This window comes from Mustela lutreola, chromosome 3, assembly GCF_030435805.1.
Source record: "Mustela lutreola isolate mMusLut2 chromosome 3, mMusLut2.pri, whole genome shotgun sequence".
Lineage (NCBI taxonomy): Eukaryota > Metazoa > Chordata > Mammalia > Carnivora > Mustelidae > Mustela > Mustela lutreola.
In genome coordinates this window covers 130,862,542-130,881,009 of record NC_081292.1, presented here as the reverse complement: position 1 = coordinate 130,881,009, position 18,468 = coordinate 130,862,542, and the positions used below count along the sequence as shown (strand labels likewise).

The 18,468-nt window shown below is 32.9% G+C and overlaps 1 long non-coding RNA gene across 1 annotated transcript in view; it reads left to right on the top strand.

The window, feature by feature from the left end:
• The window catches only part of LOC131827002 (uncharacterized), a 53,766-nt gene extending 36,198 nt beyond the window's left edge, over positions 1-17,568 (top strand). The window contains exon 3 of the long non-coding RNA XR_009351847.1: positions 16,837-17,568. This is a non-coding gene — a long non-coding RNA (uncharacterized LOC131827002). The remainder of the gene's footprint in view (positions 1-16,836) is intronic.
• Positions 17,569-18,468: the final 900 nt, after the last annotated feature.

Below are 18,468 nucleotides of genomic sequence, written 5' to 3'. Positions count from 1 at the left end.
TATAAATTGATTTTCAGTTCTTGAATTGTTAAAGACTTTATCATAGAAAACAAAGTATGTGAAAGGATGCTTAGACAATATATTTTTAATTCAATGCCAAGAAATTTATTTCATATTTTCCTTAATTCTGAAAGTGGAAATAATGGAGTTAATCTAGATAAAAAATATTTGATATATTTTAATAAGGGATAGGACAAACTGGAAATTTGAAGGGAGGCAAATAAAAATATATATGATGTGAAAGTAGTAGAGGTGTAGTTCTACCAACCTAGAAATTTGAGAGTTATAAACTATTAGCAAGTATAGTAAGATCTGTCTTATATTGTGGCAAAATTTTGTTTTTTTTCTTTTTCTATTTGTTGTTTTCTACAAAATCTCTAGGTTTTGACCAACAGTTTTCTTCAGAATTTTAATTCTTTTTCATTTATTTCACACAGTTCCTTTATCCCCAGCTTAAAATTTAGAGTATTTTTTCTGAAAAATCTATTTTCTGATACTTTGTACCTCAAACAACCTTTCATTATCCCAAGGATAAACATATATATATTTGGTATTTCATTAAACATATTGTTTGACTAATGACAAAATAAGCATAAGGAAAAATAACTGTGACCTAAAATCACTTAGTATATATTTAAAAAGATATAGACAAGTGTAATAGGTGGCATCATCAGTTTTGCTTATCAGTTCACCATGGAAGATTTCAGTGAGCTGACAGTTTGAAGAAAACCTTTGTAAATGATAATGTGCATTGTATTGATGTGGGTGTTTTCTCAAAGACCACACATTTCTTTTAAAATGAACATCTGTTTTCATAAGTAGTATTCAAGCAACAAACTTAAGTTGTCACTTTTAATGAGTTGATACCATTGTTTTTCTGTTAAATTTATAATTTAACTATACTTCTGATTAGTTTCTTAAGTAATTCAAATGTGAAGATGAGATCGTGTACAAATATCATTTTAACATCAGTGTTTGTATGAATTTTCCTCCTGAACTATCAAATATAATATGCTAAATGTCAAATGACAGCATAAAATAGTGGTAAACAAAATGGATTTTTAGTGTGTTTGTGGGTGAGGTCAAACAGCTTGAGCTGATTTCAACTGTGCCATGTAATAACTATATGATTTCAGTCATGATATCTTAATTGTCCTTCAGGGCTCTCTCTTTTAATTTGGGGGCAATAGCATTACCTTCTTCCTCATGATATTGATACAAGTAAAAATACAGGTAAAATAAACAAATTCAAGGAAAATATTAGGAAGTGTCTAGAAGTATATAGAGTGTTGGTCATTAATATTGTAAATTTAGTGCATTGCCTCCAAGTAATAGAAAGTTTTTTTCCTAGATTACACACATCAAGACACATTATATTATTCCTAAAGAAACATATATTACTTTCTCCTATAAAGCAGGATTTTACATGATTAATACAGAAAAGTAATCCATCATCTCAGACATGTTAACCCCACTGACTTAAAAGACTATTTCCCCAAATATGCTCTGCTAAATGCTTGTTTTTAAAAATGTTCTGGAAAAGGGTTTTTGTTTTGTTTTGTTTGAAAAAGGGGTTTTGTATTTATATTTTTAAAATATTACACACTTCATTTGGTGGAAGAATAACTAATCATATATACTATATATGTATATACAGTACATTCTGAGTAAAAACTATAGTCAGAAAAATTTAATTCCAGCCAGTCACAAAATTATATCACTATAGCATTCATTCATATATGTGTGAGAGAGTAATCTATAAATATACTCTAGAACTAGTGTTCTTTGGAAAACAGTTGGGGAAATTTTTTCTAAATCCACAGATGTCCTTTTACATAGGATCAAAAGATAACTATAAGATTTTGATAGCTATGACAAAAACAATGTGGTGTGAGTTTTATAAGAATCCAAAACTCTACTTATTAAAACTCTCCAAATATCTTCAATTTGCAAAAATTTCCTAGAAACCTAACCTCTTAAATACTAGCTTTATTATTAGATTGCTGGTGATTGCTGCTTTCCTTCAGGCTAGAAACATAGAACAACCTTCTAAAGATTTCACTTCTTTTTTGGAACCTACGAAATACAGACATATACAAAACATAAGAAACTTTAATTTTGTTAAAGTTAACAAATTTTCTTTGAAACTTCAAATTGTAGGAGAAGTTCAAGGAGTACAAGTATGAATACCAAATAATTTTCTCACTTTTAAACTGTCATTTCTAAAATTACTAAAAGCAGAATCAACCAAAGTCAGTTTTCAAGTCAGTGTATTATAATCAGTGAGTGTTTTCAATTGTAGTTCTCTTATTCTGTTAATTTAGCCAAGAAGAAACACAATTCATATTTAATCTTTAATTTATAATATACCTGTACATGTAAAACTGAGTTTATTAAGTATATAAACAGCAGTTCTGAGTGTGATAGGAATAGCAATTTGAGGAACAGATGATTTGTACATTGAGTTGCTCTTATAAAATCAGCACTCTAGTTTGCTTTGAGTTAGCAAACATTTTGCACTGCATGCAGTCCAAAATAGCTTGAGTAAGCAAGGTAGAAAATCCAGAATCAGAATAGAGGTCAAAATTTTTTAGGTCACCTCATAAAGATAACATGATAACAAAAGCCAAAGGCTAAGACTATGTTCACTAATTGATTTTAAATTCAACATACATATTGACATACAATAGATTCAATATTATCTTTTCTATATGCACTTGTGTCTGTTTTATTCTCTATAAATTTTAAAATCACTCTCTGGGTATCTAACTTAGAAATGAGCTAGAGGAATTCTATCATTCTAATATAAGAGAAATGCATTATCTCAAAATTACCTTTAATTTTGTTAAAAAGAGTTTAAAAAATTGACCAAAGATGCCATACTATAATTTAATCAGTACTCTGAATTTTTAGTTTACTCATAGGAATAAAATGGGTAGATATATAATTGCAGTTTAAAAGAAATTTTTTGCTCTCTATGGAGTTTTACTCCTTCCAAGTTTATCAGATGTTTCAAGATGGCACCCTTTACTATGAAATATCCATGTATGATAGGGTAAAGGAAAGAAAAGAATGGCTACAATTTTATTTCTGATTGATACTGTGATAACATAGTCACAATATTGGGTGTTTTTTTGTAATTTTATTTTATTTTTTTCAGTGTTCCAAGATTCATTGCTTATGCACCACACCCATGCTCCATGCAATATCTAGGTTTGACTGATGTTTAGAATTCACTATTTCTTTCCTGAGAAACACATTCAGAGTAAATAGGGCATATTTCTAGGGAGCATCTCCATGTTCACCAAAGAACCCCCACACACTGGGTTACTTCTGCTACATTTACTTTGACCTCAGTAACTCTCTATTTGATTAGGTGTTTACTTTTTCATAATTTCCCAACTATCTAATTTTCACAATTTATCTTCAATTTCATTTGGTCTCATTCTTTATCCATGTGGACAGAACACAAATAAAATGAAACAAAACTTATACTAGTTTTCTCTCTTATTCATGGCTTACAACTTCACATTCAGGACTACAATGGGCTGCAGAACTGAGGCTAATATGCTAAAAAAAATTAACAACAATAATAATAATAATAACAATGATACATTTTAGTTGTTAGCTACAATTTTATTTTATTTTTTACTTTGGGTTACATCTAGAATAGAAATATTTATGTAAAACCAAAAAGCTTAAAATGAGTAAATGATAGATCTTTGTCTTAGTCTATTTCTGATTCTCACATTGAATCCTTCCCAAAACAAGGCCCAGGCAGGTTTAGTGCAAGTGGCCCTTTCATGCAGGGAAGTAATTCTAGGAAACGTCCACAGGGGAGTAGCATTGTGAGACTGATAAGGGAAGTATATGGTATATGATTTTGCCAAAACCTAAATAACCCCTAGTCTTTGAATTTCTTGCTTGAGCCAGTTATTGATTTCTCTGTTTCTATTTTTCTTCTTTTTCTTCTTCTCCTTCTTCTTCTTTTAAGATTTTATTTATTTATTTGACAGACACAGCAAGAGAGGGAACACAAGCAGGGGGAGTGGGAGAAGGAAAAATCAGGCTTCCCATGGAGCAGGGAGCCCGAAGCGGGGCTCACTGTGGGGCTCCATGCAGGGCTTGATCCCAGGACCCTGGTATCATGACCTGAGCCAAAGGCAGCTGCTTAACGACTGAGCCACCCAGGTACCCCTTTGTTTTCCTTCTGAATGCACTCTCATCGGCATGCTCTGGATCCACATGTCATACACCTTATGCACAGAAACTGGGCCAACTTAGATTAGTTGCTGCCTCCAGAGTATTTTCTTGGCATGGTTATATAAGGTACCTACAAATGAGGTGTTTCCATCCCTGCCACCCACAGACCACATTTGTCACCATTAGTGTCAATTACTTTAAATTAGGCCCTCTCTTTGTTCATCAATAAATGAGTCTAAGGTCTTCTTTTAATAGCACAGTCACTTTAAAAGCAGTCTCCAACTTCTCCAGAGGCTCAAGGCTTGATCCCATGACCATGAGATCACAACCTGAACGAAAACCAAGTCAGACCCTCAATGGACTGAGCCACACAGCCCCCCAATATAACTAACTCTTATGTATCTTTTAATAACCCCATAGCCAATTCACAAACTAAGAGTAAAGGATACAGGCTCTCAGGGCGCCTGGGTGGCTCAGTAGGTTAAAGCCTCTGACTCCGGCTCAGGTCATGATCCCAGGGTCCTGGGATCGAGTCCTACATCAGGCTCTCTGCTCAGCAGGGAGCCTGCTTCCCTTCCGCTCTCTCTGCCTACTTGTGATCTCTCTGTCAAATAAATAAATAAAATCTTAAAAAAAAAAGAAAAAAGATACATGCTCTCATTGTTTCCTTGTGAGGTAAAGCATAGTTACTGTTCATCACATAATTATGTTACTTTCCTGCAAATAATAAAAATAAATACAACTGATGCTAAAATTTTATGTCTAAACCCAAAATCAATGCTCTGGGTACTTTTGCAGTCATTTATAGGCAATTGCAGAGAGGCAAATTTTTTAAGTTGCCCAATACACATATTCTAAGCTGAAAAAGATACCATTCTGCTTTCTAATTTTCAGCTCTCATCCTACAAATAAATGTCTTTTTCAAAGTTTATTGTCTTTTTTTTTGCATTTTTGTGGTTTTTGTTGGTGATTTTGCAATTTAATATGCCCTCAAGCATAGTGCCTGAGAGTTTCTAAACACAAAGTGCCATCAGAGTTTCTAAACACAAAGACTGTGATATATGGAAAAAATATGTGATTTAGATAAGCATTGTTCAGGCATGTGTTACAGTGTTGTTGGTTATAGATTCAATGTTAATGAATCAACAATATGGTACATATAGTAAAAGGAAGAAGAAATTTCCCAGACTCTACATGAGGCCACTCTAGAAATGCTAAGGTAACATCTACAGTTTGTGATGTTTTGGAAAATTTGGAAAATTTAAAAAAAAAATTGGAACTAAATTTGTGGATTCATGAGATGATAACTGATTCCAAAAAGCATAGTAGTGAGGCCAAAGCCAAAGAAAATTGTAGTCTTAGATATTCTGATTTAGTAGAACTGAGAAGGAAAAGGAATCTTTATATTTGGCTAGCAGAATGGTTAATTAATGTTGGTAGTCCACTCTTAGAGAAACAGTAGAAAACAACAGAAATGCAGCTATTTTCAATTTAAAGACTTTTTTGTTGTTACACATCAAACTTCCAAAATATATTAGAGCAACTTCATGAAGCATCAGTATTTCAACTATATCACTGGGGATCCAAAGCTAGTTGATCACAGGAAGATATTGATTTCTTCTTACTAAATCCCATAGCCTTTTATAGAAAAAGAAAAAAAAAAGTGTTGTTGGAAATAGACTGATTGATCATTTCATTTTTGAAGTAGTACTGAAAAAGCTTGATTATTCAGTTATATCTTCCTCTAAATTGGTATCCTCTTTTAAAATTTTTAAAAATTATTTATTCATTCACTTGCTTGCTTTACTTTTTCTTTTAGTATAATTGACAATGTTACATTAGTTTCAAGTGTACAACTTAGTGATTTGACAAGTTTATACATTATGCTATGTTCACCACAAGTATAGCTACCATCTGTCTCATTACATGCTATTATGCTTTCTTTTTTTTTTTTTTTAATTTTTTTATTTTTTATAAACATATATTTTTATCCCCAGGGGTACAGGTCTGTGAATCACCAGGTTTACACACTTCACAGCACTCACCAAATCACATGCCCTCCCCAATGTCCATAATCCCAACCCCTTCTCCCAAACCCCCTCCCCCCGGCAACCCTCAGTTTGTTTTGTGAGATTAAGAGTCACTTATGGTTTGTCTCCCTCCCAATCCCATCTTGTTTCATTTCTTCTTCTTCTACCCACTTAAGCCTCCATGTTGCATCACCACTTCCTCATATCAGGGAGATCATATGATAGTTGTCTTTCTCTGCTTGACTTATTTCGCTAAGCATGATACGCTCTAGTTCCATCCATGTTGTTGCAAATGGCAAGATTTCATTTCTTTTGATGGCTGCATAGTATTCCATTGTGTATATATACCACATCTTCTTGATCCATTCATCTGTTGATGGACATCTAGGTTCTTTCCATAGTTTGGCTATTGTGGACATTGCTGCTATAAACATTCGGGTGCATGTGCCCCTTTGGATCACTACATTTGTATCTTTAGGGTAAATACCCAATAGTGCAATTGCTGGGTCATAGGGCAGTTCTATTTTCAACATTTTGAGGAACCTCCATGCTGTTTTCCAGAGTGGCTGCACCAGCTTGCATTCCCACCAACAGTGTAGGAGGGTTCCCCTTTCTCCACATCCTCGCCAAAGCTTTTCCGCTAAGGTCAGGAACACGGCAGGGATGTCCATTATCACCACTGCTATTCAACATCGTACTAGAGGTCCTAGCCTCAGCAATCAGACAACAAAAGGAAATTAAAGGCATCCAAATCGGCAAAGAAGAAGTCAAATTATCACTCTTCGCAGATGATATGATACTATATGTGGAAAACCCAAAAGACTCCACTCCAAAACTGCTAGAACTTATACAGGAATTCAGTAAAGTGTCAGGATATAAAATCAATGCACAGAAATCAGTTGCATTTCTCTACACCAACAGCAAGACAGAAGAAAGAGATATTAAGGAGTCAATCCCATTTACAATTGCATCCAAAACCATAAGATACCTAGGAATAAACCTAACCAAAGAGACACAGAATCTATACTCAGAAAACTATAAAGTACTCATGAAAGAAATTAAGGAAGACACAAAGAAATGGAAAAATGTTCCATGCTCCTGGATTGGAAGAATAAATATTGTGAAAATGTCTATGCTACCTAAAGCAATCTACACATTTAATGCAATTCCTATCAAAGTACCATCCATCTTTTTCAAAGAAATGGAACAAATAATGCTAAAATTTATATGGAACCAGAAAAGACCTCGAATAGCCAAAGGGATATTGAAAAAGAAAGCCAACGTTGGTGGCATCAGAATTCCGGACTTCAGGCTCTATTACAAAGCTGTCATCATCAAGACAGCATGGTACTGGCACAAAAACAGACACATAGATCAATGGAACAGAATAGAGAGCCCAGAAGTAGACCCTCAAATCTATGGTCAACTAATCTTCGACAAAGCAGGAAAGAATGTCCAATGGAAAAAAGACAGCCTTTTCAATAAATGGTGCTGGGAAAATTGGACAGCCACATGCAGAAAAATGAAATTGGACCATTCCCTTACACCACACACAAAAATAGACTCAAAATGGATGAAGGACCTCAATGTACGAAAGGAATCCATCAAAATCCTTGAGGAGAACACGGGCAGCAACCTCTTCGACCTCTGCCGCAGCAACATCTTCCTAGGAACAACGCAAAAGGCAAGGGAAGCAAGGGAAAAAATGAACTACTGGGATTTCATCAAGATCAAAAGCTTTTGCACAGCAAAGGAAACAGTTAACAAAATCAAAAGACAACTGACAGAATGGGAGAAGATATTTGCAAACGACATGTCAGATAAAGGACTAGTGTCCAGAATCTATAAAGAACTTAGCCAACTCAACACCCAAAGAACAAATAATCCAATCAAGAAATGGGCAGAGGACATGAACAGACATTTCTGCAAAGAAGACATCCAGATGGCGAACAGACACATGAAAAAGTGCTCCATATCACTCGGCATCAGGGAAATACAAATCAAAACCACAATGCGATATCACCTCACACCAGTCAGAATGGCTAAAATCAACAAGTCAGGAAATGACAGATGCTATTATGCTTTCATTGATTGTATTCTGTATGTTCCACTTTTTGTTCCCGTAACTTACTCATTCCATAACTGGAGGCCTGAATCTCTCTCTCCTCTTCACCCATTTTGCTCAACATACCCCCTCTCCACCACACACTCCCAGGAACCATTAGTTTGTTCTCTGTATTAATAGTTCTATAAATACTATCTTTTAATGTTGGCAGGAACCTAACCAAGGGTTGGTTTTCAAGGTTAGGTATTATCTTCTTTCTATAAAATATAAAGGAGCCTGTGAACATCACATATTTTAAAAATATTTTAAATACTTTTAAAAAATTGGTATTCTTATTTGAGCAGTGTTTGCCTGTAACTAAAGTTCTGACCATGGTTGTAACAATTTTATGAGATTAAAATGGTTTTATAGATTAACAGTATTACAAGATTCTAATGTCAAAATAATGTTTAAAATGCTGTCATTTTTTAAAATAAATTTTCTAAATGTTTTTATTGTTAGTCATTTTTATGGATGAGGTAAGCATAGTACTTTAACATTGTAATTTATTTGAATATATAGATTATTATCTTTTTGTTTAACATAAACACTTAACAGTCACTAATAGTTAATGTTCAATACATACATATCCTGATTCCAATGATAAAACAAAATTGTGACTGTTTTGCTATATATATGTACATTATAGCACTTTATTATCTAGGGGAGGGAGTATTTCAGTATTTTTTTTTAACATGTGTTTTGAATACAACGTGTTCACACTTGCTGATTACATTTCTGCAAGGCCTTTCTACCATCTGTACTCTATAGTTGCTGAAAATGTTAAACCCAGAGGGAAATAAATGACAATAATCATTAGCATGAAGCAACAATAAAGAATCTAAACTTGCAAGCTCAGAATTTGCCTACAGTTTATGATTAATGAAGGCAAATACACACTGAAAGCTGATTATGTGTTTCATTTTATGTGATGCCTAAGGGTTTACAGCTTAAGAGAAACAGTATTGGAATCCCTCAAATCTTAGTACAAGTTCAATTTGTTTTCCCACTTGCATTGATTTTTGGATAGTATTTAGCAAACTGAATCAGCAATAATAACTCTTGTGCTGCAATAAATTTTAAGCAATTTAAATATATTTATCTCCCAGTCCCCAAAGTTAGCATCATTTCATCTAGTAAAATTATGACACTTTTATTCTTAGATTAATAAATACTTTTAAAGATAAATAAACATGTATTCCCATGTAATTCCTGAGTCTTTTTAAAGCTTTAATGCAATTCCTAAGGTGTTTTTCCCCACCAAGCTCAAATGTCTTTTCCTCTATTTCCTCTGGGTTTTATTTATTAAAGTAATTACAAAATTCATTTTATATAAACACCTCAAAATTTCTCTCACAGTGGTTCTGTCTTCTAAACTGCTGATCCATGACTTACTCATCAAGAAATAGAAGTAGCTTTATTTTTTAAATTCTATAAATCTAAAAATGGAATCATGACTGGATCAGAACTGTTACTTGTTCATTTTATTTCATCCTATCCAAAAGAAACCTAAACTTTTGTTTATATTTAATATTCATGTTAATTTTTGTTGTTAATTCACATTCTTTACCTATAGATGTTATAAAATTAAATATTTATATTTGATCCCATTTTTATGCTTATAAACTCATAAAAACCCATATTCTAATTCACAATTAAATGTTTCCTTTAATGGATGCCTGGGTGACTCAGCTGGTTAAGCATCTACCTTTGGCTCAGGTTATGATCCCATTCATAGGATCAAGTCCCATGTATGACTCCTTGCTCAGCAGGGAGCCTGCTTCTCCCTTTGCCTGCTGCTTCCCCCTGCTTGTGCATTTTATCTGACAAATAAACAAATAAAAGGTTTTAAAAAATAATAAATATTTCTTTTAATAGTTTTCTCAAATGGATTAGAGGACCCAAATTTTTAAATTTCTTTTTTTTTATTAAATTTTTTATTTTTTATAAACATTTATTTTTATCCCCAGGGGTACAGGTCTGTGAATCACCAGGTTTATACCTTCACAGCACTCGCCAAAGCACATACCCTCCCCAATGTCCATAATCCCACCCCCTTCTCCCAACCCCCCTCCCCCCAGCAACCCTCAGTTTGTTTTGTGAGATTAAGAGTCACTTATGGTTTGTCACCCTCCCAATTCCATCTTGTTTCATTGATTCTTCTTCTACCCACTTAAGCTCCCATGTTGCATCACCACTTCCTCATATTAGGGAGATCATATGATAGTTGTCTTTCTCTGCTTGAGTTATTTCGCTAAGCATGATACGCTCTAGTTCCATCCATGTTGTTGCAAATGGCAAGATTTCATTTCTTTTGATGACTGCATAGTATTCCATTGTGTATATATACCACATCTTCTTGATCCATTCATCTGTGGATGGACATCTAGGTTCTTTCCATAGTTTGGCTATTGTGGACATTGCTTCTATAAACATTCGGGTGCACGTGCCCCTTTGGATCACTACGTTTGTATCTTTAGGGTAAATACCCAATAGTGCAATTGCTGGGTCATAGGGCAGTTCTATTTTCAACATTTTGAGGAACCTCCAGGCTGTTTTCCAGAGTGGTTGCACCAGCTTGCATTCCCACCAACAGTGTAGGAGGGTTCCCCTTTCTCCACATCCTCGCCAGCATCTGTCATTTCCTGACTTGTTGATTTTAGCCATTCTGACTGGTGTGAGGTGATATGTCATTGTGGTTTTGATTTGTATTTCCCTGATGCCGAGTGATATGGAGCACTTTTTCATGTGTCTGTTGGCCATCTGGATGTCTTCTTTGCAGAAATGTCTGTTCATGTCCTCTGCCCTTAAATTTCTTTTTAACTTGGTAAAATATTTTAAAATGGAGAATTCAGATGAAAAATATATAAGAATTCCTTATATCACTTTATTTTTTTTTTCGTTGTTAAGTCATTTCAAAGTACATAAGTGAAATTACAAAAAAGTTTCAGGACTTGAGCATTTTAAGCAATTAAATTGGGAAGAAACCATTACAATAGATGCTAGAGGGCTGTGAAATAAGGCACTGATTATGTTATCCACATGGATTCTGAACACATGGAGATGATGAAACATATTTAATGGTGATGAAGACAGCAAGCCACATCCATTGTCTTTTATGAATGTGGGGAGATGAGCAGGAGTAGATAAAATAGAATGTGTCCGAGACTATTAGAAAGATATACATTGTTAAAAAAATGTAGATTTACAGTTTGGAAGTGAGAAAAAATATATTTACTCCTCTTCCCAACTGTAAATCAGTTTTTAATTAAAGTAAGAACACTCAGTAAAATGAAATATTATTGGAAATATTTTAGCAAACTCCTGATAAGTACCTTTCAACTCCTTGTACCATCTAAGATAAGATCATCAAAGCAACTTACTGGGTAATAGCCAGCATATATTTATATAATAGAATAGGATTTGTGTGTTTAAGATAAATATTGTTCAGGATTTTTCTAATTGTATTATTATTTAAACTGGTAATAATGTAATTCTTAATGTGGGTTGAGGCTTTAAAAATGTTTGAGTTAGAAGATTTAATGAAAGGAAATAAAAAGGCTAGGTATCATTTAAGTGAATGAATTAGTGCAGAGGAAGGGAAGAAAAGTATGTGGATGATAGTTTAAAAGAGGGCAAGGACTTAGATGACCTGTTTTTAAGTGCACTGTACAAAAAACAAAACAAAACAAAAACAGACATGTAGAAGTTAGATAACCTTAAGGTTCTATATGAATTTTGTATGAAGTTTATTTAGTGCCCATTTATGTGAATTCAGCTGGGATCTAATATCCTCTTATGTAGATGTGTCCACTAATTTTGCCATATTTTTCCACCAATGGTGCCATTTGGAAACACTCTCAGTAGTTCCAGAAAATTCAACTTATGTGTATAGTGACAGGCTCAGTAAATCACAAATGTAAATTTATTGCATTATTTTATTTCCTGAATTTGCTGTTTCCATGCTGTCATACCAGCCCACTGGCTGAGGAACATGATTAATATAACAAGTCAAAAGGACGATTTAAGTGTTTGAATGGCCTTGTAGTCACTTTATATAAAAATTCCTTAGAATCATCAGCGACATTTAATTATACTTATAAACTCTCAACATGGATGATTTGTATTTTTAATTGGAATAATTAATACACTATATTTCTACTGGGAAAGATTAAATATATATAAATAGGCAGAGTATGAAAAAAATAATTAAAATAGAATTAACATCCCAGGACTAGTATTTCTTATAATCTTTAAACAACTACTCCAGTATTTGGTGGTTGTATCGTCAATGAAATCAAGATATTCTTTAGGAACTTTGGACCAAGCTATTTCAAGATCCTTTATATATTTGACATCATTCAAGCTGATGTCAAATTTGTTTTATGTATTTGTTGTTTTATGTATTTATGTATTAATGTATTTATAAGTTGTTTTATGTATTTATAGGAATTGAGTCAATATCATACTTTAAAGTATCAAGGTGAAACACAATACATTTAAATCAGGATTTATGCTAAAATAATATATAACATTTGAAGAATGATGATGATTTTAGTCTGATTTTCCAAACTTCTACAGAAAGAAACAGGAAAATTAGATCATTGTTGTGTCCACAAAACAAATTATATTTATTTAATTTAAAACATCCTTCATGAGCACTGGGTGTTATACACAACTAATGAATAACTGAACAGTACAAAAAAAACTATGAAATACTATATGCTGGCTAACTGAACATAATAAAAAAATAAAAATAATAAACATCTTTCAATACTGCACAATAAAAATCACAAATCTTATATTTACTCAGATTGATTTTTACATATTATGCTTTTATGTAACTCACCCAACAAGATGCAAAATATATCCAACATTTCAGAAGGATCCCTCATGCCACTTCCTAGTGGCTCTCCTCCCCTGTCCAAAGATATCACTATTTTGATATCTATCACCATAGATTAGCTTTGCCTGTTCCTTAAACTTTAAATAAATGGAATTATACAATATCTGCTGCTTTCTATATGTATCTTTCATTCATCCATAGATCTTTAAGATTCATTGTACTTGCTTCATGTATCAAAAAGTAATTTTTTGTTTAGATTTTATTTATTTATTTGAGAGAGAGACAGTGAGGGAGAGCATGAAAGGGGAGAGAGGTCAGAGAGGGAAGCAGACTCCCTTTGGAGGTGGGAGCCCAATGTGGGTCTCCAGATCAGGACCTGAGCCTAAGGCAGTTGCTCAACCAACTGAGCCACACAGGCACCCAAAAAGCTATTCTTTTTTATTGGTATATAATATTCTACTGTTTGAATATTCTACAATTTATTCATATATTCAGACTTTAATGGATATTTACAGTGTTTCCAGATTTGGTACTTATGAATACTCTGGAATACTCATGTGTATATTCTTTTTATGGATATATATTTGGAAGTGGGTATATATTTAGAACTGGGATTTCTGGGTCATGTGATGAAATATTGCTAGGTTTAGAAGATATGGTCAATGAGTTTTTCAAAGGGAAATTTATCATAGCACCAGAAATATGTGAGTTACAGTTGATCCATATCCTCATCAACACTTTATTTTCACTTAATTGCAGAAAATTTATACATAATTGTAGACAATTTGGTGGGTGTTTAGTGGTATCACATTATGTTTAATATGTAATTCCTGATGAGAAAATGTACTGAGTAGCTTTTCACGTGTTCACTGAAAATTCCTATTCTTTTTTTTTTTTTCTTTTTGTGAGGTGCCTGCCCAAATTTGTAGATTAGTTAAGTTTTAGTTTGTTTCTTTTTTTTCTCTACAATTTATAGGATTTTTAAAAATATATTCAGGATACAACCCCTTTTTTTGATATATGTATTTTAATGTCTTCACTTTGTTCACCATTTTAATGGTGTCTTTCAATAAATGGATGTTCTTAATTTTAATGAAGTCTAATTTATCAATAATATCTTTTGTGGTTAGTTTTTTTTTGTATGCTGCTTTGTGAAGATATTCTCCTCTATTTTCTCATAATCTATTTATTGCTTTATCTATTATATTTAAATCTAAATTTCACATGTAATTTTTAACAAGTTATGAGGTAGTAGATATTATTTATTTTTCCAATTTTATATATAAAATTGATTCAGCATGACACTGAAAATAATCCTTCCCTTATGGATACACAGTTGTACTTTACTTGAAATAAAATTAAAAAGATCAACATTTGTGATATTTTTCTAGACACATGATTTAGTAACATGGTCTATATGTCTAATGTATTTGATATTATAATCTCTCCAACTTGGATCATCTTCTTCAATATTGTCTTACAGTTCTATATGAACTCTAGAATTAGTTTGTTAATTTATCCAAAAAATCCAATGGAATTTTGGTTGTGATTGTGTAGAAACTATAAATCAATTGAGGAAAAAGGTATATTTGAATACTCTTGAGACTTCAAATCTGGGAAGTGTCCTTTACTTTGGAATTGCATATATTTTGGTAGTTTAATTTTTAGGTATTTTAACTATTCTGATTGAATGAGAAATACTTTTTTAAAAGATGTATTTTCAAATTATTGTATAGAAATACTATTGATACTTGTATACTCAACGTGTATTCAGCCACCTTGTTAAATTTGATAACCTACTAGTTTATTATTTATGTACAGAATCATGCCATTTGAAAATAATGAAAGTGTAACTCTTTATTTTCCCTAATTTTATATATGCCACTTATAAGAACTCCAGTACAATGTTGAATATATATGTGGTTTGATTAACTTCCAATTTTTAGTTTTTATTTAATTTTTTGGATCAAAGCAAAGCCTTAAGAGGTAGAAAGCAGAAGGAAAAAAAGAAATTCAAAGCAGAACTAAGCATTTATAAATTTTCTTAACAAGGGAAATGGCTAAAATAACCTAAAAAGATTGAAGAGGTGTATATGAATTTCTGCATTGATCAGGCTCACTCTTCCTTGACCACCTCCAGTTGTATTCTGCTCACTGGTAGTCCAAAGGTTCACAAAGGGAGTAAAGTAATGGGTTGCTCAATTAGAAATCATGATGTGGCAGGCCAGACTTAATTCCCTAGCTCATTATGATTGTGAGACATATACAGCAATTGGATGAGTGTTTTATTATTTCCTATCAGTGTTCCTTCAGCTATAATGACTTAGACTACACAAGAATTCTATTGTTTCACACTCCTCAAATATTTAGTAGTTTAGCTAAAGCACTCTACTCATGCACATGTTTTCATATTGTGTAAGTTAAAACATGTCATAGTGGTTTATATCTAGTCACAGTATGTTATAAAACCAACTCTGTGGATAATATGCCTCTTAAGAAGCTCATTAGGGTAAATGTGCATATGTCATTCCTGTCCTTGAGGAGGAAAAAAAATTCAATAATCTCACCATTTAATAGCATGCTTCCCATAGGTATTTGTTACTTGTATAAAGAACAGTTTCTAGTTTCTTGAGAACATAATTCCTGTTATCATAAGCAAACATTTAATTTTTTTAAAAATATTTTATTTATTTATTTGACAGAGAGAGAGAGAGAGATCACAAGTAGGCAGAAAGAGAGGCAGAGAGAGAGGAAGGGACAGGCTCCCTGCCCAGCAGAGAGCCCGATCTGGGGCTCGATCCCAGGATCCTGGGATCATGCCCTGAGCTGAAGGCAGAGGCTTTAACCCACTGAGCCACCCAGGTGCCCCAAACATGGAATTTTATCAAAACTAACTCAAACTCATTTATCAAAACTACCATGCTTTGAAATAATTCTATGGTTTCTCTTAATTCTTTATGTGAAGGAATAAAATACATTGTTTTCTTTTGGAATTTTTAAATTTTATCTTTTTTTTTTTAAAATTGAGATATTTATTTATTTCTGGAACTCAGGCTTTTATTTTTTTTTACTTAAATTCAATTAGTTAACATATAACGTATTACTGGTTTCAGAGGTAGAGGTCAGTAATTCATCAGTCTTATATAATACCCAGTGCTCATAACACCATTCATCATACCTGTCCCTGATTTTTTTTCTTAATGTTAGACCAAATTTGAAGAGTTATAATACACACCCCAGATAATCAAATTTTAAATATGTTTTCCTCTAATTCTTTTTATAATCTTCACATATGCATCCATGACATATATTTGAATGTAGCTTTCCTTTCTTGTATAGTTCCTGTTGGTTTTGAGATCTGTTAGTTTCCTAATACAAATTGAGATGTGTCCCTTTATACCATAATCTCTAAATGAGTTTTGTAAGACTACTATCACTTTTTTTTTCTTAAAAGTTTGAAAAATTCACAGTGAAAGCTTCTGGGCCTGAAGTGTTCTTTGATTTTGATTTAATTTTAAAAATCAGATTTAGTGATATTAAAATGTTCTGTTTGTTTTATATTGAAAATCTGGAAATCAAATTTAAAAGAACATGTCTAGCTAAAAGTTGCTGCAGCCAAGGTCAAAGAGGTTGATCTCTGTGTTCTCTTCTAGGACACATAAAAGACAAGGGAAACAAAAGCAAAAATGAGCTATTGGGACTTCATCAGGATAAAAAACTTGCACATCAAAGGACAAAAACCAAAAGACAGCCAACTGAATGGAAGAAGATTTTTCCAAATGTCTTATCAGATAAAGGGCTAGTATCCAAAATCTATCAGGAATGTATAAATTCAACACCCCAAGAACAAGTAATCCAATCAAGAAATGGGCAAAAGACATGAACAGAAATTTCTCCAAAGAAGACATCCAGTTGGCCAAAAGACACATGAAAAAAATGCTCCACATCACTTGACACCAGAGAAATACAAATCAAAACCACAAATAGATACCACCTCACACCAGTCAGAATGGCCAAAATTAACAAGTGAGGAAATGACAGATGTTGGTGAGGATGTAGAAAAAGGGAAACCCTCTTACATTGCTGGTGGGAATGCAAGCTGGTATATCTATTCTGGAAAACAGTGGAGGTTCCTCAAGAAGTTAAAAATAGAGCTACCCTATGACCCAGCAATTGAACTACTAGGTATTTACCCTAAAGACATAAATGTGGTGATCTAAAGAGCCCCTACACTCCAATGTTTATAGGGGCAATGTCCACAACAGCCCAACTCTGGAAAGAGCCCAGATTTGTCCGACAGATGAATGGATAAAGAGGAAGTGGTAAATATATACAATGAAAAATTAGTCAGCCATCAAAAAATAAAATCTTGCCATTTTCAACGATGTGGATGAAACTAGAGGGTATTATGCTAAGTGAAATAAGTCACCCAGAGAAAGACAATTACAATACAATATCAATCATATGTGGAATTTAAGAAATAAAGTGGGGGATCATGGGAGGGCCAGAGGGAAAAACAAAACAAGACAAAATCAGAGAGAGAGACATTCTAAAAGATACTCTTAACCAGAGGAAAAACCTGAGGGTTGTTGAAGGAAGGGGATAGGGGATTGGGATAACTGGGAAATGGATGTTAAGGAGGGCATATGATGTAATGAGCACTGGGGGTTACATGCAACAGAAGAAATACTGAACTCTACGTCTGAAAATAATAATACACTATGTTAACTAAATAATGAAATTATTTTTGCAGTTAAATTACATTTAACTAAATGTAAATAATGAAATGAAATTGAATTTTAAAATAAATAAATAAGCAAATAAATAACAATTTTTTAAAAAGAACATATCCAAAATAAGTATTAGCAAATAGAAAATTCCAAGAAAATGAAAATTCAGAATGGACATTTCTAGTTTCTCCTGCTGACAAGTAAGGCTAAGATTGTGAAGGGCATATTGCTTTTAATCCCTAGTGAAAATTCTAGAAGATCAATTTGATTTTTCCCTATCAACCATGGAAAAATCTTTTCAGCCACATTTTTAACTCATGTTTTTAATAAGGTCAGCAGGATAACAATTTGATATGTTTTGTGTGATGGTATTAAAAATAGTCAACTTTAAGTTAAAATACTACTTTATGTCTGAATAATGAAATTAAAACTCTAAAACCCTAGGGTACGAAGTTATTTAAATGAGGATTTCAAACCTCACCTACAGTGTCCTTTAGTAAAGTTCTTCCAGAAAACTTTTAGCAGAACAGCTTATGAAATACAAATGTAGAGTAT